Here is an 11,612-nt window from a genome sequence, read left to right on the forward strand (position 1 = left end):
ACGGGAAGTGAAAGGCAGTGTGTTTGAATGGTGAATTCTGTCGTTTGCTCTCATTATCTGAAGGGAAGTTAGTCGAAGGACCACTCTTGTATGCTGGAGTAGATGAATTTGATAAGTTCCAGCTCTGCTCATGTCTTTTTCTATTGTCCTGGCTCAGTCTAACATGACGCTCTCATGGAGAGACAGCATGTAAGACAACACTAGGATCTAGATTCATCCAGGATCTCATGCCTTCCATTCAAACACTCCCAACTCTTTGCACTAAAAGGTTTTTGACATGCGTTATTGAAAAGTGTATGAAAGGCTATACTATAGAATGAGTCCTAAAATCCAAGATGGTCCTGTTTGCATTTATTTCTTTCATATTTTGAAAGAGTTATTACTTGCATTACGATTGTGATTCTATGCAAATTGCCAAGCATTGATGTAACACTGTCAGGAGTGACCTGGGCAGATCACCCTTCTTTAGGTCTGATGCACAGGAGCTTGCTTTGTGTGATCTGCTGGTCCTGCTCAAGTCTACACTGCTCTGTCACAGCACTCTCAATACACAAACACAGTGAAGAAAGATATTGATGTATTTATAGGGAGCCTCATGCAGTGCTTTTGAGAAACCTGCGATTGACCCAGGGTAATGGAGCTCCAGCCACGAGGATGAGCTTCTTCCAGCTTTGTGTCAGACTGTAATTGGATCCAGTGCAGGAACAGGGGCCAAAAGGTTCTGGCATAAGAGATTGATAGGCTGAGAGATACTGGAGAAACTGTTTTACCCATTCACCAAACCTTGACCCCAAAACACATAACAGACCTCTCTGGGCTTCATGAAGCTCCTATTACCGTTTGTCCTGAATAGAAGCTGCAGGCCGAGCAGAAGAGAGCAAGTCTCGGGTCTCCTGCTTCTTTTCATTTGATTCTGCTGAGAGTTGAGTTTCTGTTACTGAGGTTGCTCGGCTGCATTGCTTCTTCCTGAGAAATCTGCCCTTTGTTGTGTGCTAAAGCCATTATTTGTGCACTTCTCTGTTGTTTTGTGTGGCCTTTGGACATTTAGAGGCTTGTTAATGCACATACTCTCGATGTACCACTTGTCACTCTCGCTACTTGCTGTTAAATGTTCTCGATCTCTTTTGGCGTCATGGTTCACCTAAAATGGCCAAACAATCTGGGTCCGCTTGGTTGGTGTGTGTCTTTCTGATTGGGTGGCTGATTTACAAACAAGGCCGTGTTTGTTTGCCAACATGTACTATTCAAGCTTCTAGGACGGTCATTGTGAAAGCAGTTCCTGTGGCAGCAGCTATTTATATTCCTTCAATGCATGTCATTAACAGCTTTGCAACATTTGCACTTCTGGATCTCCTCCAGGCCGAGACCCCGGCCTTTCATGTCAGTGTTTTGTAGTTCAGGTCTGGGGCGTGCGCTTGGCTGTAACTGACTACACAGCGCTCATGTGAGGGACCGGAGCTGCTGTGGGCTGTGACCGTGACCCCGGGAGCGATGCTTTCTAATAACCCCAAAAAAACAGAGTGGAGTGCAATCATGTCCAACAAGCCAACAAAGCATCAAAGGGCCTCCATCTGCCAGCACACACAGGCAACCATTGTGGGATAGCAGAGGGCGAAAGAGTCTGCTCGCTTTAGAGGATCCAATTCAGTCATTCGCTTTCTTCTTTTCTTTAGTCTGCTTTTCTCCACAGAAGGATGGAGAGGCTGAAGAGCTGCGGAATATAATGTATTTCGAGGGAAGTAGTCGTCACACTGGCTCTGTAGTGCAGTGCTCGCTGATGAGCTATCTAGGCTTCTTCACTCCAGACTGGAAGATGAGGAGTTAGCAGAATTAGAAGTGCATTATTGTCATCCTGAGATGTTCAGATCAATTATATCAATTATATCCTGAACTAGCAGGGCTGTGTGCGCTTGGTCCAGCAGAACCTAATGCCCGAAATGTGTCATATCAAGAACAGCGTCTTGTCAAAAAGTTTTCAAGGATTTTTCTTGTTCATTTTTAAATGAACTTGTCAGTACCATCTCTGCCTCTGGTTCATCTTTGGTGATGCAAAGAAAGACATAGATCTCCACACTTGATAGCTTCATGATGCTTTTGTGTTATTTTTTTGAAGACTCTACTCATTCACATGATGACCAGAAATGACCAGACCTTTTCTTTGTGTCCCATGGATGAAAGGAGCTGACAAGACCAGAATAAACCGACACTAGCAGTAATAAATCTCAGGACGTTACAAGGTGTAAAGGATGAAGGCATATTTGAGTACATAAGTGTTCGATACAAGAATGTTTACTTATTGGTTTTGCTGTTCTTCAGTTTGCTCTCTTCTTTCTTTTTTCATTCTCGGCCAGATATCCTTCTTGTGATGGAACGTTTTCAGTGTCAGTGTGTGTCTGAAACACAGAGCTAAATACAGAGCTGTTTCAGCCTACGATATCAGAGAAGTTGATTTTGTGGTAAAACATTTAATAGTGCTTTGAAATATTGTTCGGTTTGTTTGTTTTGTTATGGAACGCGCATAAAGTCTGATGCTTGGTCCATAAACTCCTCTCGGCGTATGCTGTGAGTTCAGGTTGCTTGCTTAAGATTTATCTGAAAATGTTGTGTGTTATCTGACTAGATTTGTCAGGTAAATAATTTAAAAAGCCATGCCATCACAGCAGAACACATCAACATATTTCTCTTGCTCTTGAGTTTGCATGTGGCCAAATATTAAAATCATATGGATTTAAAAGTCGTTGAATCACGCAGTAAAATTAAACGTCACCAGGTCGGTGGCATCCTTCAGGTTTCGTTATGATACATAATATAGGTGGGTTATATTCGTGTTATGTATAAGCATATCACATTATGATTACTTAATATTACAACAATCAGGATTACTTGATAACCAAGATAGTCACTTTCTAGATTAGTTAAATGCTTCAAATAACAACTGCCTTGTTTTGTTGTTGGAAATTAAAAATGTTTTGTCATTGAAAATCCTTAAACAGTATTAAATACTGCCTTGTTCTAGTGAATCAAGTGTGTGTATTTTGGCTCATCCCGTGGGCTAATGGCTGTACTTTGAGCAAGTTAAAAATAAATATATCAATTTAAATATAACTTTGTGCTTATCCAGAACTATATGACCAGGAACAAATAAAATAGGCATGAGACCCCGAATGCCTGTTAAATATAATGTTACCCAAAACAAATCATATCTCGTGTTTTATCACCACAGAGACGTCAGAGCCAGCGGCAAATGTGGGAAGAGCTAGCCGAGCTTGAGGCTGCTGTGAGTGGATACACGAGCTCTGAGCGCCCAAGTGTCTTTATATATGAACTACAGATTTGAGTTTTAAACAACTACATTCTCGCCTGAATAACTTAAAACTACACTTCACGACACAACAATAGTAAAATTAGTGGGCAATGACTTTACACCTTCAACACTGATTTCTCCTGGAAGCACAAAGTAAAAAAAAAAAAAAAAAAACCCACTCTGTGATGTAAAGAATATATCTTAGGTTTTGAGACTTTAGTTTTAGTTCGGTGATCTTATCTATCCACTAACAGCTTGCAACACTCCTAAGAGAAAGGAAAACTTGACATTGCATCATATGACCCTTTTAATGAAGGCCAACACTTCAACTATATCAGGTCGGAGTTATCTGCCAGAAAAGGAAACTCTAGTATAGTTAAGAGTGTGCGTTATGGTGGTCTTAATGAATACAGGAAGTAGAGTGGTTACGTTTCATTGAATGGCACAATAATTCACTCCACACGTCAAGTAAAAACACAAATTTTGCACATTATTTTCATCTTCAGTCTGTCGATTTATACAAAGCTCATTGTCCTAAAAAAAAAAAAAATTTTGTTGTTCTTCTATATTTCTTCTATTTTATTTTATTTACAATTTTGTAAACACATGTATATTTTATTTTTCAGAATTGTTAAACTCATCTGACCTCCTCTTCAGCATTCAGGCATTTTATAGGCTGATGGGCCTTTATAGGCCAGCCATGTTTTAGAAGTTGTCACATGACGAACGAGTCTAGTACTGACCACACTGAACTTCCTGTCAATAGAGCCACTCGCTCGGAAGCCATCTTCCAGACTGATTTATTTCCTGTTGGTTAAAGATCAATGATCACAGAGCACATGCAAACAGAAATCAATGAACGGATTCCTTTGCGGAGATCCTAATTTAATCGGAGCGGAGGCCGGTAGTTGATGCTTATTGAGGTAGTTGAGGCTGCTAATAAGAAGTGTGTGAGAGCAGACACAGTCTCATTCACTGACTGCATCGTGTTTTCACACCGGTCTAAATGTTGTATTGGATCTTCTTGTGTGTATTCATCTTCACAGCCTGTCTCTTGTGTGTGTCCCGTAGGGTTCCAGGCATCACTATTGCCACGGACATCATCTGTGGTTTCCCAGGAGAGACGGAGGAGGACTTCGAGCAGACGATGGAGCTCGTGAGGCAGTACCGCTTTCCCAGCCTCTTTATCAACCAGTTCTACCCACGACCCGGGACTCCGGCGGCCAAGATGGAGCAGGTCCCAGCTCACGTGGTGAGATGTTAACAAGTCCATTTATTATGACCGAAAAGAACAAACAGACGAGTGCAAACCGACAAAGGGATCTGCACATATCATTAAGCAAAAACGAATTCATTTAATTTAGTAAATTAATGCAATTGATCATTACTCATAATCCTATGAGATAATAAATCAAAGTTGTTCGTTAAGTATTATTATTATCATTAATAGAAATAGTAGCATTAGTATTAGTATATGCAGTATTGTTACAGTATTTGTTTGTGAACCCTCTGGAATAACATTTGATTCTGTAAAGATTTAGTAGAAAGCAGGAAAATTGAGTATTTTAGGTGATTGCATAATGGACAGCTTGTGTTTATTCTTAAAGTGTAATAATATCAAATGTGTGACCTGTTTGTGGTGTAACCGCACCAGTCCATCAGCTTTACCTGTCAAACAAATGCTTCCAGATGACTGCTAAATGTGAATCTTCCTGTCAATTACTCTTCATTATGTAATGCAGCTGTAGTCAGACGTCTCCCAGATGTGACGGCCTTATGGAGTTTCTTAGCGATTAGACCCCACTGAAACAATTATACTGACTAATGAAGCTCAAACTGTTAGAGGAAGAACAGCGTCACACATGGGGATTGGTGCTGGTTCTACTATACACATACCCATCAGACTAAAAACAAATGTCTCTGTTTTGGATTTAGTCTCACAGAGGCTCCAGGAAAACTATGATGAAAAGTGTTTGACACGTGGTTTTTTTTTCCTTGACTAAGATGAGACTAAAATGTACAAAACAAAAATAAATCTATATTAGTCAAAAAAGTAATCGCCAACGGCTGTACGCCTCTTCTACACAAGTATCACTTTAATATATTTTTAATCCACTAAAACCTGACTAAATCTAAATAGAATAAGATTGACTAAATGTGATATAAACTAACAAAGACTAAGAGTAGGACTGAAAAAAAGCTGACAAAATTCACACTAGGTTTGGGCTCGAGTCGTTGACTTTCAGGGGCAGGTATAGTGGCACGTCATGGTGGTGTTTGTGATGGAGCTCTCAGATGGGTTTTTCTCTCTAGGCGGAGGAACAGATCTCCTCCCCACAGCGGGGTCAAGGCCTGCAGCTCTAGTCTTCTGGGATGTCCCAGACCCACCTGGCACCTGCTTGCATCCCTCTCCCAGACCCTTCAGAGATGGTGAGCTGGCAGGACGGTGCATTAATAACTCATCCAGATGTCTGTCTGGGGCACGTTTAGCCCGTCTCGCAGCAGCCGGCATCGTGTGATGAATGGTTTGGGAGTGTAATGGATGTCCTGGCGTTATCAGCGGCGGACGCCGCTCGGGCCGAGCTGGAAAAACTGGGAGCCTCAGACCGCATAATTACTCCCGCGCGAGGGAAGGGTTAGCGGAGATAAATTGGCATGATCTCCTGGAATGCTGCTCTTACCAGCCGGACAGGTGTTTACCTTGACAGCTCGTCTGCCTCAGCGCCTCGTCTTTAACCTGGGGAAATTAAGGCGGCGTCCTCCGTCAAAGTTAAGGGGATTTGGATTCAAAGCTTCTACCGGTTTTGTACAGGGATCGTGAGGAATACCCAGCACATGTGAAAACAAATTCATCTTAAAACAAAGACAGATGGGAAAGGCCTGGAGCTACCGATGCCTGCTTCATGGAGAAAACTGGAGCACACCAAGCTAGAGTCGATCACACTTGAGCCAGAATCATTTCCAAATCATTCAGCTGGTTTTCAGTCACCTCTCCCTCCAGATCGACAGCTAGCTTGTTATCCTTCCTTTCTGGTCTGTGTCAGAGGGATTGATGAGGGTGAAGCGGCAGATCCTGAGAAAGGCATGTGACATCACTGCACTTCCTGTGGAGGAGAGAGCTCAAGATTGGGTCTCACATTGTAATTAATTAGCATACTGTTCACAAAAATCATTGGTAATGCTTGTGGATAACAGGCATGATTATGAAGCTCTGAGAATTGGGCATATCCAATGAAACTAACTTACTCCTAGGATGGCTTGTGGGTGAGTAAAAAAATGCTGTAATTTTCATTTTTGGGTGAACTATTCCTTTAAGTATGATAAATTCAGGAATTAATATACATAGTGTGTGTACTTCCCTTTCTTGGTCGTGTCATGTTATAAATATAAAAACATACATGCAGTTGTGTTAATTTGTATTGATTTGTCCACAAGATTATCTCACAAGCTGCGTGATCTTATTAATCTCCATTTACCTTCCCGAAGGAATCAGAACCGTTCTCATTGAAATTTCAGTGCAGTTAGATTTAATCAGATTTGATATCTGGTCGGGCAAGTAAAATACTCTTCTTTCATGTATATGGAACAGTTAGCAACGGTCTCAAACAGAAGTTCACTTTATTATCACATGACATTATCTGATGTTAGATAAGACAAAGAAATGTAGAGTGAATGCACAGTAACTCACTTTAGATAAAATCATCTGCCAAATACAGGTATAAATGTGCATCTGAGCTTTGGGTTGCATGAACACATAATAAATCAAATTACAACTTCTGTTATTTCACAGCAGTGTGGTTTCACGCAATGCATGATGGGATGGAGTGTTTCTAACCGGGTGTTCTGTTGCATGCCGCTGGTTTTCTCTGCAGGACTGATTCTCAGGAGCTTGTGTTCATTATATCACTGATGTGTCTGTTTGTGAGCTGAGCAGATGGACAGTATACGAGTTGCTATCCTTCATCATTGTTGCGGTGACAGATGCGTGCTCAGTTTGGATTTATGAATAGCAACATGCTTCTATATGTTCTCCATCTGCTGGAGATGTTTTCAGTCTTTGCACAAAGCCAAGCTGCACACGATCGTGATCATGATCTTCTACTGTTGAATATTTATAGAAATGCAGTGTTGAGAAACGAGAAGGACTCCCAACACACTCAGCAGATTCCTGTCACAGCTCCAGTTAACTGTTTCTAAACTACACTGTATAAAAAAGAAAAAAAATACAGTGGGAAAAAACAGCAGCTGTGGTTGCCGGAATTCAGTCATAAAAAATATTGAGACAACATTTTAGGCTTTATGGTTTTAAGTTAAAATTACAGTTAAATACCGTAATTTCAGTTTACAGTTATTAATATAAAAAACATACAATTGGAGCAAAATTTGAAATGCAATTTCGAAAGGAATGTCAATTTATTTTACAGGAATTTAACAGGTTTTTAGCTTAGTCTTTTTTTTTTTTTACAGTGTAGCCTTGCCATAACTTCGGTCACTTCTGACAGAAACCTCCAACTGCTCCGTTCAGAAATCCATTCGATGGTCCAGTGGAGGAGGAGCTGTATGAAAATGTATTGATTCAGCATCACAAGACACGATTGTCTCATTTAGACCTGCTTGAGTCAAATGGAAACCGTTGAAGACCCTGCAGTGACCTTTATTCTTCTTGCCCCGGCCGTCATCTGTGAGGCTGAGTGACGACTTCAAATAAAGGGGAAAAAGTGGTTCCTTGGCTTATCCAGATGATTTTTCACCTCGACCTGCTGCCTTGGGGCCGGTGTAATCTCAGGACACCGGCCCAAATAGACTGAAATATTGAGTCTCTCAAGGTCACTCTGGGGTTCATCTTTTTTTATCAAATTTTGGCTACTATTTTTCCCAGAATGAAGATGTGTGATTTGAGGAGGGTTGAGCGTATTCTCTGAAGACCACTGGGTTGGTTATATTAGACCTCTCTAACCTCTCTCGCTCTCTCTCGGTCTGAATCAGATCCAGAAGATGTGCTGCAGGAAAGGAGATCACTCCAGCACTGATTGAGATAATTGTGAATATGGCTGGAGTCTGAGTCGGGTGTTACGGAGCTCATCCAGCTCATAACCCTGAGCTTCTGCCTCCTCCGGGTCTGATTATCTGAGGATCTGTGGAGACACACAGAGAGTCACTGAGCTCTCTTCATCTGTGATCTGTTATATCAGAGGTTAAGGAGGGTTTCATTACTGTGTCTTTGACGGAGCTCAAGTGAAGTTTTTATGGTTTTGTAGGAATACGTTGGTGACATTTCTGGTTTCACCCAAAGCAGATGAAAAAGGAATTCCGAGATGTTCAGCTTCCGCTGTTGGTTGTTATTATTAGAATATCAGCTCATTATTAAACAGAAAAAACACACAGATTCTAGTGTGAAACTGATAAGTAGCTGATCTGAAGTATTTTGTGTCGTTCTAAAGCAGTTTATGCTTAAAAAAAAAAAAGTAACCAACCAACCTAAATGAAATAATGGTGTTTAATAATTTCTCACAGATTTTAAATGTTGTTTATTTGACATAGTGAGTGGTTAAGAGTCCCGAATGTGTGTAATGTTTAAGTTTAAGTTACTTAATGTTAATTTAAGTGACAACTGAATATTTTAGTTTAAAAAAATGTTAACTAAAAAGGAAGCAGGGTAACAAATAATTTCAGGTTAAAACAGCTTTTTTTTATATACAGTGTGTAGTGTTCCTCTGTCCTGTTGATTGTCTTCAGTCTGTTGTAGTCTTGGATGGGGACATCATTTACTAGTTTAATTGAGTCTTACATCCATAATCTAAAATGTTGGTCTTTACACACCTGCACTGTTTTCGTGATGTTTATATTACTCTATATTGACTGTGAAATATGGCGTCTCATCAGCTAGACGCTGCACAATCACTCACAATCAACTTTTCTTTAACTCATTGGCTGCATTAAAATCTCCTCAATGCTCAGCGTTTGCATTTCATTATAAATTGGGGACGTATGTGCTTGTATGGGCACTTCAGCAAGAAACAGAGAGGTCTTGAGGGCAAATGTCCTCATTTTCTTTCCTTCGAGTGCTTGTTCTTCATTACGCTGTCTGATGTCTTCACATCATTGGATTTGGCCTTCAGAGTTCACTGACAGGATTTGTGTCTTCAGTTTTTCTTCACTTAATTAACATTGGTGTATTATTGTTGTTTTCTCTTTTACAGAAGAAGCAAAGAACCAAAGAGCTTTCTGCCCTCTTCCACTCCTACAACCCTTGGCTACCACAAGGTAAGAGATTTATTTTATTCTATTTAGTGTGTGCATTATTAAACTAAAGCTAGGATGTAGATTAAACGGCAGCGTTGACGTGCCGTCGTTTTTTTAATGACATCATTATTAAAGTTTGAGCTCATGTGGCTCTGTCGCAGAAACCCATCAAAACCACATCAGCCTCTGAATGCTTCTATAAATGTTGCTTTTTACTGCTCCGGTGGATGTTGATCTGTGTTTTATGTGTAGATAATGCATCAATCAATGAGCAGTGTACATATACTGACATTTAATCAGTTATCTGTATAATGTTTTGATAATAATTATTTTGTGTGTGTGTATATATATAGGAAGTGCAGAATTAATAAGTACAGCTAAAGCTACTGTATGACAGGATGAACATGACTTTACAGGAAACCTGTGAATCTCACCATAAACACAGTCGCTCTTCTGAAGGGACGGGATCTTGGGAAGACGACCTAATAGTAGTAGTTAATAATAGTTTTAGTAGTGTGGATTCTTGTGTCTGAGATGAAATGAAGGATCAGTCGTCTCTCTCGGACTCTCAGCACACCGCTGGCTCAGGCTAGATTGCTAAAGTGTGTCTGACTCATAAACAAGATCTGCTAGGACTGAGTGTAATTAAATGAGGATGAGCGGCATCCACGTCACACTTATCAGGGCCAGCTTTACTCTGAAGCATGAGTCAAAGGATCACGCCCGACTGATGAAGCTCCTAATACAGAAAACCACAGTTAAACATGATGTAGAAGCTCATGTCATCAGTTTGAGTCTGAACACCGGAGTCTGTGTGAAGAGTGTGGATCATCTCAGAAGGTCCACGCGAAGTTCAAAGTATCATGTATGCAGGGATGATGATGTGTGTGATGAAGTGTGTGACCCGATCAGATTGTATTGCAGTGTGTTGTGTGTTTTTGCTTCAGTCTGAGCTCATGAGGCCTGTGATGATTTTGATTTAAGTTTGCATGCATCAAAGACCACTGGCCTCAGATCAAACTCATTGCATAATGTATCCGCCCCCAGCCCGCGCGCATCTGATGGGTGGTACAGAATTACACATGCTCATGATTACTGAGGCTTGATCACAGACCTCTCTTGCACGTGTGTGTTGTTTTTACTTTGCTAAAAATATAATAAGAACACAGTAACATATTGTGTATTTTTATTTGCAGCTTCTAGCTGTTATTATTAATATATATATATATATATATACACCTATTAATAGTCAGTAAATCCTCAATTAACTTAGTTCCCAAGATCCTCTGTGTTTTAAGTTTCAAGTCTGTATTATTTGATTATCAGAGCGCTGTTGTGGTGTAGGACTGGGGATTTTGTCTCTGACTGGAGAGTAGTACTAAAAACATAGTAGTGTCTCTGTTTCCCAATAATTTTGTTAAAGCAGTGACACTTTGTGTTTGGCAGAATTTTAAGGTCCCTGTTGAGTCTGTTTAGCTGCAGTCAGAACACACACACACACACACACACACACACACACACACACACACACACATTCATTATATATTTATATGTGAATACTCTAACAATATCACTAATATCTGGTCGTTACATCATCTCCAGTGATTTCAGTTGTTTTTGGAATAAAATGACTGATTCTAATGGCTCTAATTATTAATTTGACGCGTTTTGCATGATGTCAACATGATAGTTTGATGAGAGGAATAGTGTGCTCAATGCTGGTGGAAGTGACATCATAGACAGTGATGTCATTTCCATAAACTGTGATGTCACAGAGTTTCAGACATTCTCAGAAATGCTGTTTTCTTGAGGCTGGGTTTATCTGTCAGATCTGGATAACTCATCCCCAATAACACACACACACACACACACACACACACACACACACACACGTGTTTCCTGCCACGCTGAATAAATTGCTCTCTTAGCTATGCTAATATCCTGTGCTGTGAATGAAGTAATTACACTAACCTCAGAAAGCCGTAATTACAGCCGTTCAGAGCAGGAGGAGGCAGACAGAAATGACCCTTGCTTTTTTGTTGCTGGAGGTTTTAATGTCATTCTC

At 40.4% G+C, this 11,612-nt stretch overlaps 1 pseudogene; it reads left to right on the forward strand.

Moving 5' to 3' along the window:
- LOC122360796 overlaps nucleotides 1–9,737 on the forward strand; it is an 87,634-nt pseudogene extending 77,897 nt beyond the window's left edge.
- The last annotated feature ends 1,875 nt before the right edge of the window (nucleotides 9,738–11,612 follow it).

This window comes from Puntigrus tetrazona, chromosome 16 (assembly GCF_018831695.1).
Source record: "Puntigrus tetrazona isolate hp1 chromosome 16, ASM1883169v1, whole genome shotgun sequence".
Classification (NCBI taxonomy): domain Eukaryota; kingdom Metazoa; phylum Chordata; class Actinopteri; order Cypriniformes; family Cyprinidae; genus Puntigrus; species Puntigrus tetrazona.